We start from the raw sequence: 21,207 nt of genomic DNA, 5'->3' as shown, positions 1-21,207 counted from the left end.
TCTGTGCAGCTCCCGGCGGCTGGCGGGGCGGCCGGGGCTCGGAGACCTCGCAGGGGCGATGTGGAACCCATCCGACTGACAACAATAGATGCAGAACTGCAACTTGCAGCTCCGGCTGCGCGAGAGAGAGGGCCGCTCTCGAACGTGGTTGCGAGATGGGAAGCTGATTCCCTCGTGGTTTGGTGCTTTGTGTTTGAATGAGTTCTTCCTACGACGCTCAAAGGTCAGCATATCCTGTTAGAAAAGGTCACTCTGCTTCAGCTTAGCACTTAAACAGTTCGGGCTCTTCGAGTCGGCGTGATTGCCAGCTCCGGTGCGCGGCGGGAGGCACGGGGGTGGAGGGTGCGGGGGCCCTCCGTCCTCCTAGCGCCGGCCCGAAGGGGCAGCTGAGACCTGTAAACAAAGGGCCGGAGCTTTCTGGGCATTAGAGATCCATTTCAGCGTTCTAAGAAGCTTGATGAAGTATTAAGCTCAATGCTGTGGCAAAATCCCAAGTTACATAATTACATTATTCCGCTTACTCGAATTGTCCTTTCAATTTCAAGCAGAGATGATCCAGTTGCTCCTCAAAGGGTCGTTTTCCCATGAATTGCTAAATAGCTGCTGCATTCCAGCAACGGATAAAGCGATTTCTTTGTACCCACTTCATAACCGTGTGTTTTTATAGTGGTATGATGAAACGGCAAACTCCACAGCGAACATTCCTGTATGAAGATATATCCTCATTAGGTGGATCTGCTTTGTATTTTTCTTCTCTGCTCACGAAAATGTTTGCCGTAGCAACCCTAGCAAATACTTAACAGAGCAATAATTTCTACCATTTCTGTGCAGCATGCACAGTTCTTTATCCTTTCTGCAGTACATGAGCACAAAATGAAAACGGATGGTGCTGCTGTGCAGACTGCTGGGAGCTGGGGTTGCTTTTGTTTGGAATGCACAGTGGAGCTGAGGGCAAAATCTGGCTCAGGTATTTTTATTACTCACGATACAAGAGAGAAGTAGCATGATTCTCAGGCCGCAAGCTGAATGTGCATTCAAGGAAGTGATTTGTAGTCAATTATTTCACAGAAAAAAATAGGAGGAAAAATCAAAATGTCTTGTGCTCAGGACAAGTTGGCAGGAGCTGCTAAGAGCCACTCTGCTACAGTGTATTTAACTGAAAGTTCCACTTCCAGTTTGTCCATGAGGAGGTTACACAGAGCTGTTACACACTTGGGAAGTGCAGTATTGCCTTCTCTTTTCCCAGGGCTGCATCAAGCTGTCAGTGTGGAGACATGGCTATAAGCATTAGCTTGAAAGTTTGGGCACATTCTGCCATCATTTACTGCTGCTTTCAGAAGAATTCCTTATCTGGACATCCCTGTTGCTTTCTCTTGTTACAGTTCTCATTATAGGTGGTGCTTTAAAATATTATATAGTGAACTAGTGACAGGTCAGAGAAACTTTCAGTTCCCATTTTCTGAGCCTGCAGGATGCTGGCTTCCAGGGAAGAAAATGCTGTGCCATCAAGTCAGGCTGGCACTAAGCTTCAGTTAATTAAACGTGAGTTTTGGAGTTAACAAAGATTGAAAACTGCTTTGGGATGACCGGTTGTGTATTCTGCTGCTCTACTGAGTTGTCATTATTTCTGAGTAGGAGCAGTTCATGCGAGGCAATGAGGCCACTCATTCTGGTATAGTTAATAGCTGCCTGAACAAGGCTTACATTTCCACATTTCCATTATTAGAACTGATTCTGATTCAAGTTCTTCCTTCCTTAAAACTTTTAAATTACTGTTCTCCTAGAAGCTTAAATTTTAATATTGCCTCACGTATTTGCTACTCCCTAGTAGCAGATTGCACATCACAAGCAGCCTTCCCCAGCAGTCGGGTTTTGGCTTTGTTTGGGGTCACCTGTGTATTGTTTTTAAAAGAATTTGCAAAAATACAGATGCTAAAAGTGAATCGTTATGGAAAGAAGTTTGGATTAACATTTTAACTGTTCTGTTATTATGTTTGTCAGTAGGATTAGGTGCTTTTGATAATTTTATACAAGGTCTGCTACATAAGTAATACCTCCTATTTTGTTATGTTGGTGGTGTGTCAGTAGAGGCTGAACCTCCCCAACAATATTCCACTACGTGCTGCTGCCGTGTGACAGATGGCAGCAGAGGGGCAGTCTGACAGAATGGTGGCTGACATGGAAATGCATATGAAGCAAAGGAGCGTCACTGAAATCCTCCATGTTGAAAAAATGGCACCCATTGACATTCACTGACACTTGTTGAATGTTTAAGGAGACCAAACAGTGGGTGTGAGCACAGTAAGGCAGGGGGAGGTGTGTTTCACCAGCAACAACCAAGACAGTGGTCACTTCCACTGGTGTGGACTTTTACAAGCACAGCATGCAGGCTCCTGTTCATGGCTGGTGAAAATGCACAGTGAATAGTGGTGCCTATGTTAAACAATAATGTTTTGTAGCTGAGCATTTGCTCAATCAAACTGTGTTACTGTGCTCTTTGTGCTCGTTACTTTAGGAACAACCTACGGATAATTTTTAATTAGGAAAATGATGGAAAATGAAGGACCTCTTATTGTGGTGATATCATATGTAATCATACATGAACACATAACTGACTTCTGTTATTTATTACTGAGATGAGAAGAATATTGCAAACTTTCTAATAATCTGTTAAGAATACTGATTGTCTTCAGAAAGTTTTCTGCCCATTTTTGTATTTGCTACGCAATATTATTATATCAAAGTATTAGAGAGATCTGTAGATACATTCTAACTTAAATCATGCAATAAGGTTAGCATCTCTTTTTTTTAATTTTTTTTTGTATTTTTTTAAGGGATCATGCAAGAGATTTCATTATTCACTGAAAACAGGAGTTGATTATAATAACTGCGCTGCATGGCTGATACTTGCTAAGTGGCAGCTGCAGCCAGTATCACCACAGCCTCAATACAAAATTCCAGTTGCCAAAAAAAAAAAGAATGGCTACTGAAACAGCACAGCAGCCTAAAGAAATACAGCTCAATTTCTTGATGTTAGTCTGTTTTTGACCAAAATATTTATCACAGAATTATCAGAGAACCATTTGAGTTGGAACAGACCTTTAAAAGTCATCTAGTCCAACTCTCCTGCAATGAATGGGGACGCCTACAGCTAGACAGATTGTTCAGAGCCTGGCCCAGCCTGACCTCAAACATCTCCAGGGATAGGCATCTACCAGCTCTCTCAGCAACACGTTTCAATGCTTCGCCACGCTTGTTCTAAAAAACCTTTTCCTTACATCCAATCTAAATCTCCCCTCTTTCAGTTTGAAACCATTTCCCCTTTATCACAACAGACCCTGCCAAAGAGTTCATCCTCATCTTTCTCATATCCCATTTTAGGTTCCTATTGGAATTTGCCTGTTCCTTTAGAATGCGTTCAAGTTACTGAAACTTTTGTGAAATCACTGGTCTTTATACTGTTTACTTGCAATATCTGTGATTATTCTAAGCATAATTTTACTTTCTGGGTTTTAAAGAATATTTCTTATGATTATCAGTACTTTTAAAGCTGGCGCAGTTTGCATTTTTACACTGCTTCAACAAAACTAAGCTCTGATGACTCTACGCTAATGCAGTAGAAACTTACAGGGTTGAATTCTCCTCTTCTATGTAAATGGCACTTGTCTGAAAGGAGTTACAGGAGTCCTGAACTGACTCAGTGCATTTATAATGATTACTTTTCAATTAGTTGTAGCAAATCTTTTTAGAGCAGCTTTCTGTTACTAAAGATGGCCACATCATCATTAGAGAGATAACACACTATATAGAATATGCCTATTAATCTGCAGCAGAAGAGTTGGTTCTTTTGTTGGGGATTATACTGCATTAATGATAAATTTAGTAGGAAGATTCAGTCTTAAAGCTTCTCATGGAAAATGAGAACAAAGCAAGCTGGTATTTCAACAGCCATCTGTCAGTTGGCATGTCAACAGTATTTTTACATAGGTGAGATTTCACACTGAAGAAGCCTTCCAATAGCATTTCTTACCAGGGCTCTATTATGGTGGATGTATTTTGAAAATGGATGCAGTTAAAACTGTTTCTCAGTTCTCAGCTACACTGAAGACTACCTGGAAACACAAGATCTAATGAACGCTGCTTTCTAAAACTTACCGATAGAAGGGTAACAACCTTAACAAGAGGTTTAACACTATTTAATGCCTTAATTCAGAATAGTATGCATAGAGTGTTATAAGCCAAGCTGTGAGTAGTTACAACCTGTCAGAGTTTATTATAAGAAAGCTATTAAAGCTCCAAGAAAGCACTGTACACGAAGTGATGTAAGAATGCACTACTGAGCATGCAAACCACCTTAAAGCACGAGATACTGAGTTCATTGCTTCGTTAACTGGGTAACAGCTTAAATGTCAGCATGAGGTTATTTCATTCCTAATTATTTTTCCAAAAAAAAAAAACATAAGGAGACTAATGTGTGTTTATTATATTGCGATAGAGGGCTGCAGATGACTTTGCTGCCAGAGTGGCATTATGCATTTAGCCTCATTCTCCAACCATCCGAAAAACACAGAGAACACATTAGATTGCGCTTCCTCTTGATTATGAAACCTGTTATTACTTTTGCTGATGGGAGAGAATTCTAGCAGTGGGGTTTAAAAAGTACAATAGCTTTAAGGATTTATCTAAATAATCCACCTTTCCAGACTACTCTAAGAGAAATATTAAAGGTGTGTATTAAGGAAATACGCTTCCCTGAAAACGAAGGGCAATGTAATTTGAAAGTCTGCTTTGTTAGAATCTGATCAGTTCCAATTACAGGTATCTTGTAAAAACTACACAACTTAGTAGCCTTTCAGTACCTTTCAGATTTTTGACTTGGAGCTGCTGTTACAGTGGGTCACTTCAGCACTGCTGTGGTAACAAATAGCTTGAACAGTGCTCCAGGGAGGACTGCATCAGCTCAAGCTTTGTACCTGCTCTCCCTTTACTCTTCCTGTATTGACAGATGTATGTAAGGTTACAGGACAGGTGCCTGGGTGGAGGAGAGAAGGAGTTCTCATTGACCACTATCTCTACTGAGGTGACCGCCTCTAAGAACAACACTTTTTAGTTTGATGATGAAGTGTACTCTAATTTATCAAATGGGATTTATTAGGAATGCAAGCTGACAGCTTTGAATGTACAATAAATCATGTAAACTCATATCACTGAGAATATAGGAACAACTATTAAATGCAAGCATGATTATTTTTAGAGACTCTGTCCGAATTTTAATTATATTGAGCCACTGTAACATTATCACCATTTATATAGAATTGAGCTCCTCTGCTTCTGTAGTTATTACAGCCTTATGATATTTGGACACTGCTTATTCTGAGTGTCCTATGCTATTTAATCTCTGCACATTTTATCTATTAATCATGAATTTTAGGGAGTCAATCCTCATTCTCCTTCCCCTCCAAAATTCTTCTTTTTGTGTCTTTAAAAAAGCCCAAGCACCAGCCAAAGACAAAGTCCCCCACCTTTCTTCTAAGAGCAGAACCACAGAAGTTATTTTCATGTCCTTAGGCCTTTCTAAAAGACCTAAGGTTATGGTATAATTACAAAAGCAGTTTGTGTCACGTTGATACATTTTATTACTTCAGTTCTTTTTAATGTGTCATCATCCTTCTAGAACTAACACATAAATACCCATCTATCCCACAAGTACTGAACTAGCACCAACACTGACGGTTTCTTTTAGTTCCCCAAGTCCCAAATTCTTTAGCAATTGCACATATGAATTTAAACAATGTTTAAATACAGAATATTTTGGTTAAGCAATCAATTAATGATTATGTCATCTGAGAAACTGCTCAAGATTAATTTTCAGAAATGGAGTTTACTTTGCAGGAATGTGTAAATAACAATACCAATGTCAGTGGTACAAAGTATTCTGCTCACTAAAATACTAAACTTTATTTACACAGCTTTCTATCAAATATATTACTAAAGAACTGGTGGTATGTAAACAATGGTACATGCAAAATGATCCCTTTTACTATGAAAAATTAATGTACACTTCTGTTAAATAAAGACCAAATGCTATTATATACAGTTTTTTTTGTTTTTGTTTTAGTTTTTTCTGGAAGGCTTTAAGAGACATTCAGGTCTATTTTTAATACGTTCCAAATAAATACCAAATAATGCAACATTTACAAATAGCACACCAGCAGTATTCTCCATAGTAATCATTTTACAAACCAGAATTTAATATTTCAATTAAGCAAACGAACAGCAGCTCCTCCATAAATATTAAGGCATGTCACATAGCATCAAAATGGAACCGATGAGCCTCCTGTCGCTTCTCTCTGTCATCTGCTTTCTGAAAAATAAAATAAAAAAGCAAGCAGTTTGTGGGGTACAGAGCAGTGCTGTTACAGAAATATGTTGTCAAATGTCAGAGAATGGTTCATTTTTTTTTCCAAGTCATTCATTTGACAAAAGGCAAAAAGCTTAGTAAAAGCCTCAATAATGAGCTTTTAAATGATGTCAGTTTGTAATAGCAATAATCGACTCAAAATTGGCTTCTGCTGTTAATACTCAGCTGTTTTAGCATTTATGACCCATTATTTTCTGTTGTTCTAATAATGCTTTTATGAAAGGAATATTTCAAAACCGAAGGATGGTTCCTGGTGTGTACGAATTTAGCCTAATGTGAGATGAGACTTTTGATTAACTGTAAATGTTGTCATCTACGTTACACTTAAAATTAGATTTTTTAAATTTAAATGTTAAACACAAATTCAGACAAAGATAGCAGTCCAACTAACAATTAACAGCACCAAGCAGGCTAAAAAAAAAAAAGAGGACTATTCCATGTTTTTGTATTCAGAAAATGTGAGAGGACATATTTCCCCCACTTACTGATGTGGAACACACATTGATCTGCTGAAAGAGCAGCTTGGATTGTGCTTGGAGAAGAGACGCATAGTGAAATTGCACCTAGAACCCATGGAAGGTGCTGTAACACGTTCTCTCCCCCCTGCCTCCCTTGTGTTTGAAAGCAGTGACAGAAGAGGAGAGCTCCTCTCTCAGGAGTTTGGAGCGCACACTGAACCTTTTGAGCAACCGGTGTTTTTCTCATGACAGACAGTCCCTATAAATCCCAGTATAAGAAAATGCAGCAAAACAAATGTAAATGCTTTTTCAGCTTGCTTATACTTTTTTCTTTCATTCTTTTTTGGTGAATGAGTAAAATGAAGATAAGCCTTTACAGTATGCTGTTGTGTGGGCATTCAGGTTTGTACCCAAGCTGATAAATATACATGATGATTTTGGTAGAAATCAGTGCATGTATTCTACCATTAAAGTTCGTCATCTGTTCTGGCTCAAGGCCAGAGATTTCCTCATCACACACTGTTTATGTATGACAGTGGGCTAACTATGGATTTTACTGCGTTCTGTGGCAGCAGCCGAGCTGTCACTTAACTATTGGATTTTATGGCATTTTGTGGCAGCAGCACGGCTGTCAGTGATGTTTAAGATGCATCTGCCTGGCTTTTTGGCAGGGTCTTTCTCAATGCTAGTAGTATTCTGAATGTCAAAAATGGGGTGGGAAAAGGGGAGTGGCGTACTTTGCTAAATTAAAATGCTTGTCACATTCCACAATGTTATGCAGGCTCGCTTAGAAAGCAATTTTCACTCCGTTTCTTGTCTGCTTCATGAAAAAATTACGACTTCAAAATTTGTCGGTAACTGATATTGTGATGAACTCATCAAAACTTCCCTAGCAAGGATTGTCATCAATGCGTACTGTTCACCTGACCAGTCCCAAGTTCACAAAGGAAATTAAAAAGAATCAAAATAGAAGAAGTGTAGCAGACTATAATATAGAATAATGGCTTCAATTCTTCCTCAGCTTCTCTTTCATCTGATGTATGAAAAGTAAAAACTAATAACTCAAAGCCATTCATTTTTTTGTAATGGATCAAAAATTTCTAAGGAATGTCAGAGCAACATAGTATCCCCAAATACTACAGTTATTTAAACAGTACAGTAATGGCTGGCAGCTGAATGCCTAAGAAGTATTGCAGACAAAGGACTTCTCCTGCTCCTTATCTGCAGAGGTCAAAGTACATGCTTTCTTTTAACTGCTGAGTAAAGCACGGCAGCTTACATACAGATACATCCTCTGGGGAAAAAGAAGAGATTGCAGCTGCCAGTGTGTTTCCCCTTTCCTTCTTTGTGATAGGTACTCTAGAAGTCTGCAGGGAAAACAGCATTGAGGCAGAACAGTATTCTTATTACTGGAAGAGGCAGAAGACAGAGCGTAAACTTACAAACAGGGAACTTTTGTGTTGAACCCCAGTCATGCCGCTGGCTCACAATGCTGCCTTGGTCAGGACTTTTACTTGTTCTGTACCTCAACCACTTTTTTCTAAAAGTGGGAAGGTAAAAACCAATGGGAAGGGCATTTGAAAATTATAGGAATTAACAATTGTTTACACAGTAATCTAAAAATACACAATTTAACCGAATATTTGTGCCTATTTTGTGCAAGATGCAGCTGTTGCAAAGGAGTTTAACACATGACCAACACCGCTTTATTCACATGCACTTAATGAATGGGGCTTAAAATGGCTCTGGGTTGACTGCTTCTTTATATTAAAATAAAGAAATTATTATTAGCAAAGAAAGCTTTAAACACTGTTGTTAAATCTCAGTTTCTCCAGATGGAATTATACATAGTCCTTCACAACTCAGAGACCAAACGTATTTTTTTTTCTACTCCTGTTGCTTTAGACATCTTGGGGACAGAGTTAAACCCAGGCAGTCCAAGCTATCACTTAGCAATGCTTTCTTGGTACATTAGGACACGTTAAGGACAGTCATCATAAAATTTGTATTTCCTTGCTGTGTGTGTTACATTCCCAGCACCACTGTGATTTGGAGACCATATTTAACATTTTGAAGAGTGGAGAATGACAGACAAGTAACATTTAAACATGAAGCATGCGCAAAGCCTATCTGAATGTTTAACAAGGTCATTTTATTTCCACAAGCACAAAATAACAAACAGTTCTACCATGTCAAAATGTGCGGTAATTTTATTTGACAGCTAAGATTATGGTTTGGATATGCAGTAGCATTTATTGGCAATCCTGCCAGTTGGATATGATTGTGAACTGCATAGTTAAGAAAAATGGGAATGCATTGCTTTTGTGACATGAAAGGCCCCTTTCAAAATGCTTCTTCAAATCAATAGATTTCTATACACTGCATGTATAATTCAGACACACAGAGCAAAGCAGCCAATATGCACACAATTGTCTCCCTATACACTCTTGAATGCTAATGTGAGTGCAATCAGCAAAGATAGTTACAGAAAAAAGAAATGTTTTTCCTCTTTTTAGATTACCAGCAACTCAAGCTAAGTAAATTGAATTTCTGTTCCCTTTTTCTAATACTGTACTTTTAAAATTCTGCAACGTAGAAAGCTTAGATATGAACCAAAAACTTCTCATCTTGTTGGCAATAACAGCTTAATGGCAAAAGCTTATCAATCCTTTCCTTCATTTCCCTTTTCAAGTTTAAGCCTTCAAGCTTAAGTAGAAACAATGCCAATTTTTAAGCTTGCAATAAATACCAAATTAATGACAAATCCACACCTTTAGGGAATTAATGCAGTCTGTGTCAGAAATTATATAAAGCTGTTCCAAGATGTACAAGTCTATAAGATATAAGGAAATGTTAAATAGCATAGAAAATATAGAAAAATACAGCTAATTAAACTTACCTTTTCTTGCCAGTGTAATATGCCAATTATTGCCAGGATAAAAACACAGACACCAATTAAGGCTATAGCCGTTAGCAGCACTATGTTACTCGGGGTCAGATACAGCTTGGCACTCCAGCTATACAAAAGAGGAAAATCCAAGGAAACGTTAATACCCTTAATTAGGAAGTAGAAAACAGATTTCATTTATGAAGATCAAAATAACTTGCTAGTATTGAGATAAGTAGCAGCCTGGTCCATAAAAACCTAGTGGCTGTACTGGAGCTTAATGGTGTCTACTTGGAAACACATAACAGTTTTTTTCAAGTATTGCCACTGAAATTGAGCTTATTTATCCAGGAATGCTATGAGCATCCTCAGAGACTAACTTTTGTCCTAGTTGTAGGCAGCAGTTGGCTATGGCAGAAAAATGCTGGAAAGCAACGAAACGAGGCACTTGAAGGACTTCTGGAAGGCATCCCTAGAAAATTGTGGGGTCCCAAGGCTCAGTAACACTCTTTTTATCCTTCAGACTTCTTGTCATGGGAAAGCTATCAGCATGGTATTTTTTGCTGAGGTAGTACCAAGTCCTCACAGGAAACTGCATGTTTGTATTAAAAGGAATTATAAATTAAGAAGTGTTTTTTTAGGAAATCCTAATTCTTTTGGAATTCTATTCTCCACAGTTTAGTGGCCATAAACTTGCTCTCTAAAGAAAGCAGAAATAGCTTATGGATGACTGAGAAAATTCTTCATAATGCATACCTTTAAATACCTTACCGCTGTAACTAAATTTTCTCCATCTGCCAGATGTTATTCCTGCGGTTGTTAATTAGTAACTCAAGTGGCACATCACTTCTCAACTGTTATTTGTTCTGTAGTATTCTGTAAAATTAGCTGCTGAAACTGATGTCAGAATCACTTCTGCATGATAAATGCAACTGACCTCACTAGTAGATCAAGCGGCAAAAAGCAGCTGTAATGTGACTAATGTTTTCTCTAACAGCAGCGACAGAAACATGCTTGATTTCTGAGACAAGCACTTTAATTTCCAAATGAATTCAATGTTAAAAAGCTTATATAAGTAACCTCTTCACCTTTACTTAAGGAAAACATTCATACCTATGGCAACAGATAGTGTGTTCAGAAGGGCTGAATTGAAGCTTTTATGTACAACTGGGCAGAAATTGCATGTTTGGTGAAACCAAAATGCTTGCTTCAGTCATTACCATGCTTACAATTTGTAAAAAAATAAAAAAAAAAAAAGAACTAGTAAATCCAGCAAATATGTTATTATTTACAGGAGTTCAGCTGGTAATAGATTCTGATTGCTTATGGTTACTACATTAAATTATATGTAAATACTCAAAAATATTCTGTCCAGTCACAGTGGCAACAACAGTACCAGAACTGAGTCCCTCTCCTTTATTGCTTTTAGAGTCACTTTCTATATGACTTAGAAGAAAAAAAGAGAAGAAAAAAGAACACAGATTTTAAATTAGGCATTATGTAATTTTGTGATATGCAATTCAAAATCATGAAGTTACCTTCGAGGAACATTATGAGGATATGGGATGACTATAAGCTGGGAGTTTGGTATGATAGCTGTCCATTCTTGTTTTCTTACAGACTGAAAGTAAAACAAAGGCTATGTTAATTCCTAACAAGCCAACACACTTAAAAGCAAAGTATTTTCTCTGTTGAAATATGGAAAAGGAAAAAAAACCCTCAGAAGTGACTGCTTTTTTTCAAGTGACTTTTTCCCTTGCATTTATGTAAGTATTTTATTCTGAAAGCTCCAAAGCACTTTAAAAACAACAAGGAAGTCTAAAGCAAGAGAAGTGCTGTTGACATGAAACACATATCTGCTCAAAATGCAGATACAAAGCAACAACATAATAGCGAACAAAAAAGAACCCGTTTCACAAAGGAATTTTACCAATTATCCAAATCAGAATATCATGGATACGCTGATACAAATACTTCATTTTTTTTAAAGCAATATAATCAGATTTTTTTAAGGTCTGTGAACAGTCAGGACCCTTTTACATTTCACCTCAAGATTAGACGATTGCAGTAACCTCTACCTCCTGTCACATTGATCATGGTGCTAGCACTGAACTAGAAAGGATTGTGTGAGTTTACAGACCAGCCCCAGGGAAATCTTACAGCTGAGACCATAATAATTGGACCACCAGGTCTAATACACATTTATCATGTAAGCAAGCCTCATATGACTAATGCTTATACACAGCTTCTGTTATCTTTCAGTTTTATTGTTGGCATAGGAACTTACACCCAACTTAAAAACCAGATGTGCAAAGTATCAGGGTATTTTTTTGGCAAACCCTTTTCTGTATTCAAATTTACCTTGATATTCATACTTCGGAAATAAGTATCATTAGCAATTTTCCTATCCATTTTTTCTATTATGAAAGATAATACCAGAAATATTAACTCGAGAATCATAAATTTTAACCAACCTTTTCTCCTAAAGGACGAGGAATTCCAACATACAAATGATCAAGGAAGTTAGCACTACGCCCCAAGCCCAGCACATTGTATGGCAACTGGAGAGCAAAATGGGCTGACTGGCTCAGCTGTCCAGCTGAAATGAAATTAAAAAATAAGAAAATAAGAAAATAAGCTTTCTGAAAAAACCCTTTCTATGCAAGCACGTTTCAGGGGCAATTACAGAAGTGTGATTTTTAAAATTTTTAATGTCTCAGTCCCACATTTCCTAACTATTAATGGGCACTTAATTGTAAATTGCTTAAATACTTTAGATTTCTAGGTAAGAGAATTCTTTCAAGCACCTTTTCTGTGTCAAACTGCTATTTGTTACAAGTTGAGGAGCAATAAGCTATTCATATTTATTTAGACATGGCTGGTAGCAAACCTCCCCATTTACTGCCCCATTTACTCATAAGCCCAGACTCACCATGAGAAGGTTCACTTTAACTCTTGCTAATAGTATTCAGTAATTAATGTTTTTTCTTGTGTCACAAAATCAGCTGAGAAAATGCTCATAAACAAATTCTCACATCATAATTTGATTTAATGACGACAGGATTACAGCCATTGCAAGTTACATCCTATCCAGAGCATGTAATTATGAAGAACTAAATGAGAGACTATATGATAAAAATAACATTCTTTCCCTCCAGAAAAGACAGTAGGAAAACAGAAGCACGCAGTTATCTACAGGTTCACTAAGATGCCATTTCCAAGGTGGCCAATTACTCCATTTAAATAAAAACATTGTAATCTTAATGTCTGGCAAACTGATTCAGATCCTTTGTGGATTCTTTGTTCATTCCCTAGAAGGCTTCTTAGCAAGGGATCTGGCGCCACAGCATGATATCAGCATCTCAAAAACCACAGTGAATTCAGCCCTTCCCAGACTAAGAAATTTAAAGGATACTCCAGCACCACAAATCAAATTACGTGATCAGTAGACAGGTTTTGTTCTTGTTGCTATTGCTGTTTTTAAATATGACAGCAGTGTCAGGATTTTCTGAATGTCAAATTTTTCTCATTAACTTTGGCTTTGTTTTAAAAACGAACAAAATATCTAATACTCTATCACGCTGTAACCCTACAAAGAATTTTCTGTAAAAAACTGTTTCAGTAATGCTGATTTCTGAAGGACTTCTCCCAAAAGAACAATGTGTAATACTTAATATTGAAAGGTTTTTCACATGACTTTTGAGTGAAATACCTAGGATTATAAGGAGACTGTAACTTAGGTCTTCCTTTTTTCCTTCATTATACAAATGAAATGAATGTCAACTAAATTAAAGGAAATAAAAGAAAATGTCATACAGTGTGTGCAGTCAGCCTTTAAAGAGTTTGGAGTTAGATACTGCACTAGAATTCTTAACAGCACTGAATAATTTCATGGCCTCTGATACTGGTTCTTATGCCTACTTGGCCAAGGATGATGAAATCTTATGCTTCAGGATGTAAGTGAATCATATGCAAAGGTCAGAAAGAAATGCTTCCTACTATACAGCACAAATACTTTTATTTAATCTGCCTTAAAATGAGGAGAAGTTATCTAAGCAGGACTTGGGAGGATGGCAAGTAGAAGGTTCTAGTTTATTTTAAAATCGACTGACTATAAATATGGGAGATCATTGAAATGATTTCTTGCTTTATTGCACTTGCATCTATCAATTTCTACAAAAGTTTGGTAGTTACTTAAACACTCCATTTAGAATTGCAAAAAGTAATAAAAAAGGACTAATGTTTATCTGAGAAGCATAAAAACCTTGAGCAACAATTAAAAAGTGACAGACTACTGTTAGCAATTTATTGCTTTATTTATTTTAATGTTTAATCAAGAGCCACCTGAAGTTTGCAGTTACCAATAATTAATTTACTTATGAAAATATTTCAAATTTAATTTGAACTGCAACTCTAATATTTGCTATGTTGTAAAATTATTGTGGACAGATTTCTACTTATGCCAAGAAAATCTGAAAATACCATTCCATCTTCAGTAGGAGGGTGGGATTTACTGCTTACATTAAGATTGTTCCTTAAGCTTTCTGAAGTGTTAGCAAGATGGAGAAAGAGTTGTTGCTTCACAGTTTTCTTCACTTGACTAATAAAACTGGTACTATAAACAAGATTTAAAAAAAAAAAAAGAAACACAAAGCAGCATTCACCTGTACATGCTGTGCATTAATACTCCTTTAAAGACTATTCAACACTTACATTTTCCTACTAACAGCACACACAGTCTTTTCTTGCAGTCGTTTCTTAAAAAGAAAGCTATCTGGAAGCACTCAGATATATCATGTGCTATGAACTCAGAATATGGTGTTGTCATAAATGTTTTCATTTTAAATTAGAAGTCAGTAAGTTCATTGCTTCAAAAAGCTTAGAGTAAGAAAACACACCACTTTAAGACATGGTTTTCAGTGGTTTCAGCCTGTCAGTCTGAATTTTTATGAAAAAGTTCACAATGTTAGGCAGCCAAGCCTCACGAAGTTGATATTGAAAAATAGTTCTGGTCATCTCCGTATCTATCGCCTTATTTTCCAAGTCTGGCATATAAAATTTGAAGCAGTCCATACCATTAACCTTTTGAAAGTCTTGTCTGAATACTGAATTGTGTATTGTCTGTAACACATACAGTACTTGTTCTGTTATATCTGAATGAAGACGTATTCCTTCTATTTCCATTATGCTGACACAAACTTGCTGAATGTCCTCAACAGCTTACTTCAGGGTGACTTCAGTGTAAGTGCTAAAATGCAACCAATCGAACTTTATTAATGGAAGGTGATTGCATTTACATGTAGATGCAATGCTATTATTATTTTTTTTTTAAACAGAACTGATTATGTGTGAATCAGGACATCTGAAGCAGCTCAGTTGAACCTACATAGCTAGATGCACAATGCTGATATTTTTCAAACAGTTTAAACACATTTTGAGGAAATACAGAGCAGAATATATGAGACCACTAAAAAAACTTCCAACTAATGGAAGCTTCCATTTCAGATCTGCAGTCTCTCTCTCTTTTTTAATTATTAAACTTTAATTACAAAGCTTCACTTACAGATACAAATTATTAAAACCATTCAGATTAATTTAAAATATAGTAAAAATATTTAGGCTTTCAAAAGTCCCCCACATTTGATCTATTAGAGGACTGAATAGCCAAAGATATTTTCATACAAGAAAATACTACTTTGTTTCCTCTAATTGGAGAAATGATGTATTTGTCAAAGTCTGTTATATACATATGTATATAAATAGTAACTGTTAATACTATAAATAGTATTTGTGATGTATTAACTTGTAAAAAAAAATCCCAATCATGCATGTCTTACAAAAATGTAAGAGTTGCTTAGTTTTAGGCATATTCTTTTTTACCCCTTAAAAATTTAGGTGGCTTTTCTGATCAAAAACAAACACTTTATTGCAGAAAACATCTTTTCTGGCAGCCACCAAAACACCTAAACAAGCTGGAAAGCTTTCAAACAGTTGGAAAAATTCCTCAGCTCTCACGGAAAGCTTTACTTTAGTTCCCTTATTACTGCCTTTGGAGTTGTAGCCTGCTGATGAGAGAACAAAGAAATACAGTGGAGTAAAAGCTCCTTTTTTGGTTAGGGATACGCAGAATGGCGACCTGAGCTTCTGAAGCGCTGAGGATATTTCCTTCTTGTGACTTGGGTGTTTGCTAAGGAAATTCTACATGAGCACAGCACTTCATCTTTTGCCTTTTTCTACAATATTTTTTTTCCTGGAGTTCCAGAAGTGGATGGAATATGTGTATTTGCAACTTAGATGCCTCCGGTGCTGCTAACATCTGTGATACTTCTGACAGCCCAAGCACCAATGATCCAATTATACTGGAACATGTCTTCAATAATAACAACTTTCACCACAAAATTACAGAGTAAAGCTAGAATAACCAACCTTTTAAGAAAAGCAAAAATTATATGACCATATTATTGATATTCAAACCCTTCGCACAGGGTAAAGTTGTCTTATTTATAACACCTGAATATTTCAAGTTTGATAATACTGCATGCATTATTAAGAGTTCAAGAAAGGTTTCTATACAAAAAGAAGTTATATAGAAAAACATACTACAGTCGTCTCTATCTATAGCAACCAAAATATCTCCTAACAGAATTCAGATATTCAATTATTAAACGACTCGAGGTATTTCCATCTATACCATATTCTATATGGTAGAATTCTACATAACAAATTGCTTTTGAGACACATGAGAACACAATGCAACAACAAAGAGTAAACAGATTTCATAATGCCAGAAGGGCAGGACTTATCCAGGACTTATCCTTCCTTCTGTCATGGGAAGCTTTAAACAAAACCAGAGCTCTAAAATGAGTTGCAGTATTTATCAGAGCATGGAACTTCAGCCAGCTGCTTAAGCAAATTATGACTTGATCCATATAAGCAGCCCAACAAAGGTGTTCACAGAATAATGTAATGGATAGTCATGAATATTCATTTCTGAGTAAACACAAAGAATTTACTGTTCTGTGGCTCTTGGCCAACATTCATAAAATTTTTGGTAGATACAAACTGCAACAATAACCCTTACTAAGTATAAAATCATATATACACCTATTTTAACTTTAAGAGAGAAAACTAAGAAGTCCATAACAGAAGCTGCAGACAAAACACAAATACATATCACCTTGATGCTCCAGCCTTGTTTGGTATGTGCTTGCTACATACATCAAACAACATCTCAAAAAGCTTTTTATAACAGGCCCTCTCTGCCAGAGGTGCCCTTATCACAAAAATATCTATAGAGAGCTGTATTTTCCCTCAGCTGTCTACCTAGTCAGCATGCCAAAGAGTCAGCCAAGTCCTGCTCAGGTTATGGAAGTGCAGAGCTGCCAGTCCTATCTGTCACTGCAAAGCTGCAGACAGACAAGCTTCAAGGCTTCTCGCCTACAAAGGAGAGAAAGTTAAGGTATTTGAGGGCTCAGATGTTGCGTGGCAGAGGGAGAAAGAAAGCAGAAAGACAGAAAAATTGGAGTGTAGTGAAAAGGTAGCAGAGAGAAAACCGAATAAAAAGAAGGTGATAGCTAAAGGTAGCTTGTTCATGGTATGATGTTTCTACAGAGCTATTCAGCCTTTGCAACTCTCTAATAACAGATGTAAAATGCTTCTCGTGCTGGTGCTATGGCATGAAATTGTCTTTGTGCAGTTTCTCAAAATACTTCAGTAAATTAACCAGCTGCCCTATATAAAGAATTTGTTCCAATTTATGTTATTTTGAGCCCACAAGGATATTAATTCTAAGAAATTCAGTTGATAATAAAATAAATGGAATCAAACTTTCTGAATAAGTAGCCTTTTCAATAAAACACAGAAAAATAGCTATTTAAGAAGTACAACAGCTGGCAAAAATGTCACATCTGAAGTTTAGCCATGGTCAGAACTGTTAGATTCAGCTCATGCACCTCCACCATGCCAAGAACAGCTTTAATTTACTCTATGCTCAAGTTCTGCTATTGGACTCTAGCTTATTCCAGGTATTCTTGATTGAACTTTTTCAGCTGAATCCTTTCTCAGAAAAATATTACAAGATCCCTGGAAGCAAATGAAAACCTGGAAATACAGACATGGAGCTGCAACTCCTGAAAAATAGAAACTCCAAGAGAAAAAACAAGGAAAAGGCAGGTTGCAGGATCAGAGCACACGGCTGAAATTAATTTACCTACCTCTCCCAGATTTACACCAGAACCTAATCTGATCATAAAATGCATTCAATATAAAAAGCTGTTGCATTTGAATTGCTTCTCAGAGAGGAAAGGTCTGTGGAAATGTTAACGGAAGATGTAAGACCCAATACTTATGCTCATTTTGGCAACTGCTATTCCTTTTAGTTAATTTAACAATATTTCTTGTAAGATTACAGGCAAATTGAGGAGTGTAGAAGTAAAAAGCACTGAATACACGCTAATTATTATTCTGCTATCTTTTAACAACATACTGGAATGTTAACAGTAGAGAGAATAATTCTAACAACGTTTTAAAATACCCTCTCAATTATGCAAATTTGCTGTAGTTAAGACTTGGCAGATCAAAGAACTTCAAAATGAATTTGATAAGAACAGCCGTATGTGCCTTGTTATTCTACTGTTTGCATGAATACTGCATACATAAAAGATACTGTATTTCACAACTAGTGGCCTGCAGAATTAGGAACATCAGAAATAGAACGGTGAACATTTCTTCTTCTTTAGTTTGGTTTCAGATGGTCCAACCAATAACTGTTCCTCTGGTAAAACTTCTGGTAAAGATAGCAAATAGCAACAGTGACAGGAAAACAAACTGAATGTGGAATGTTCTTTTCATTAGAAAAAGAACAACATTGCTATGTTACTTTTTTGGAAAGAGATTACATAGATATATAGAATATATACAGATATATAGAAAAGGTAATTATAAACTATAAAATTCTTTCATTATTGCTTTCATAAAATCAAAAGCTTTGGATATGAATTGTTCCATGATATTATATAAAAAATGGGAAAAAAAAGATAAAAATGAGTTTTAAGATGGCATATAGATGCCATACTTTCAAAGCTCAATGTGGAAAAGATGTTTTTTAGGCTTATACATGGCCCAAAAATGCCATCTGGGTTTGGTACTGTCAGCCAATACATATATATGAAAGCGCCGCTTGAGGTTTTTCTTGGCAGTCAGATAGAATATGATTTGGCTCTAACAGACAATGCATATCAAAATAATAACCTGTAGGCCAATAATTCCAGTTAGAAGTATATTTATTGAATTTTACAAGTAGGACTTGAGAAAGAAGAAAGTTTAGCTAAAAACTTAATATAATAGGTTCAGAAAATGTGACTGAGAAGTACTTGCAGGAATTACACAGACTCAAAAAATCTATTAACACATTACAGTTGAGAAGTTGATCAAAGAGTATTACAAAATTCCCTCTAGCAGTACTGTGAGGGTCATATATGCACTTGGAATTCATTACTGTTATTTTATAATGTCAAAACAGAAAAGGAAATTAATCATGATTGGGCTCTGTTAGGTTTTTATTATTGCAAATATGGTAGTAGTGAAGATTAAGAGTACTACAGCAGTATGAAATCATATTTGATAGATATTTCCCACAGTAAATTGTAAGTAAATTGAGCTTTGCATTCCTAAAAGCAACCCTCCTGAAAAGAACTACCAAACCCTAGGACATTGGTTTTAAAAAAATTTACTTATTTCCCTTTCAAGAGATCCAGAAAACAAATAAAAACTACCAACATCCCCAACTCCCCAAGATTAAGAAAATGATATGTAAAATAGGTCCAAATTTTAAATGAGCTTTATTTGCGTGCAGATACAGGGAATTTGTAAGTTACTGGCATTCTTCCATGACACAGAGGTCAGGAGTTGGAACATCTTTATTTTGTCACCGGGTTATAATATAAGATTGCTGAAATAATGAGTGTTCACAAACCAATCCTATCTGAACTTGTAATTCTCTGTTTCCTTAAGATAGTTTTAATAAGTTCATTTGAAACTTATGTCAATTTACAAAAATTAAGTTTATTTTAAAAAACAGCATATCATAAACCATCCATGTCTGCCAACTTCTAATCCTCTACAGTTACAATTTCTGGTATCCCAATACCAGTAACAATCCCAAATAGAAAATGCTTTAAGGAATTGGATAATACAAATTCTACTAGCTGCTAGATGCGATCTTATAAATGTATAGTATGACTTCACTTGAAATATCAGACTTCCAAGTCTGAGATAGTGTTAAGCACAAATAAATAGAATGAAAAACTGCTCTGACTACACAAATGTTGCATCTAGATGAGTATAATTAGATCTCAGCAGAGCTTGTGTTATAGTTGATTTGATTTATAGTCATTTCGTAGCTCTCTGCTAATGAAGAAAAGATCAGTTTGATGGTGCCATTAATGCCTTTCTTTATTTATGCAAAGAAGTCTTTTTTTGTTACTATCAGTACTTCTAATAATACAATTGTGCATAGATATCTTCTGAAAACATACATGGCCAAAGGGATTATGAAGCTGTTTTTTCCTTTAACAGGTGTACTAAATTTAGGCAGGCCCACATTCAGTACAAGGGAGTCTGAAGGAGTAAATACATTACACTTCCTTAAACTCACTGACCTCTTCATTTAGATGCATGTTCATTCAAAGAATGCACCAAACTAACTTCTAGTGGTAGGCTGGAAAGAAATTTTGTAATCTAGAAGTTTCAGTAATTTCCAGGAACTCTACCAGCAGCTGTCACAAAGCAGCTTTAGCTGATACCTGATACCCATATTCTCAGAGGACAGCCCTGAAGAGTAGAGGTGCAGCAATCAACTGCAAGTAGCTTAGATAACAGCAGAAAGAAGAGATTAATTTTTATTAAACAGATTTGTGAAAAGAAAGAAGGGCTTTTATTAAGATATGATGATAATTACAAGCTGTTTGCACTTTTGATCTGTTGAAAAGCAAGCAGTTAAGCCTTTGAAAAAAGGGATGGGTACAATAAAATTGCTCATTTTCAACAGTATTCGTAAGTAGTATTCTTAGCATTCTTAGTACTCTTCGCAGAACTCAAGTCTACAGTCAATATGCAACATGGAAGCAAAATTAATCAATACTCAAAACATCCAGTCATTAAAAAGTACAGAGCAGAAAAGGTACACCAGTGAGCATTAAAGTAACATGGACAACACAGTATCAATCTCTAAAAACCCATCTTTAATTTAATTGCCTTCAAAACCAAGGCAAAGTGTGAAACAAAACATGTCTGCATTTGCATGGTGAGAAATCCTGCACCCCTCTCCAAGCAGGCCTACTTCCTGCCTGGAACATGCAACATCTTTCAGACTTATCTTCTGTTTCTTCATAACTTCTCCACAGTACACTAAGCTTTTTCTTCCTTTTCTTTCTTCCCCCCCC

The 21,207-nt window shown here is 36.4% G+C and overlaps 1 long non-coding RNA gene across 1 annotated transcript; it reads right to left on the bottom strand.

The window, feature by feature from the left end:
• Positions 1-5,618: 5,618 nt before the first annotated feature.
• On the bottom strand, positions 5,619-12,388 carry LOC104912940. Its single transcript, XR_795024.3, has 4 exons — positions 12,241-12,388; positions 11,305-11,387; positions 9,779-9,896; positions 5,619-6,364 (listed from the first exon to the last, which is right to left on the bottom strand). It is a non-coding gene; the product is annotated as an uncharacterized LOC104912940 (long non-coding RNA).
• Positions 12,389-21,207: the final 8,819 nt, after the last annotated feature.

This window comes from Meleagris gallopavo, chromosome 13 (genome assembly GCF_000146605.3).
Source record: "Meleagris gallopavo isolate NT-WF06-2002-E0010 breed Aviagen turkey brand Nicholas breeding stock chromosome 13, Turkey_5.1, whole genome shotgun sequence".
Lineage (NCBI taxonomy): Eukaryota > Metazoa > Chordata > Aves > Galliformes > Phasianidae > Meleagris > Meleagris gallopavo.
The sequence above is the reverse complement of the archived record's forward strand: the minus strand, read 5'-3'. Positions and strand labels throughout refer to the sequence as shown.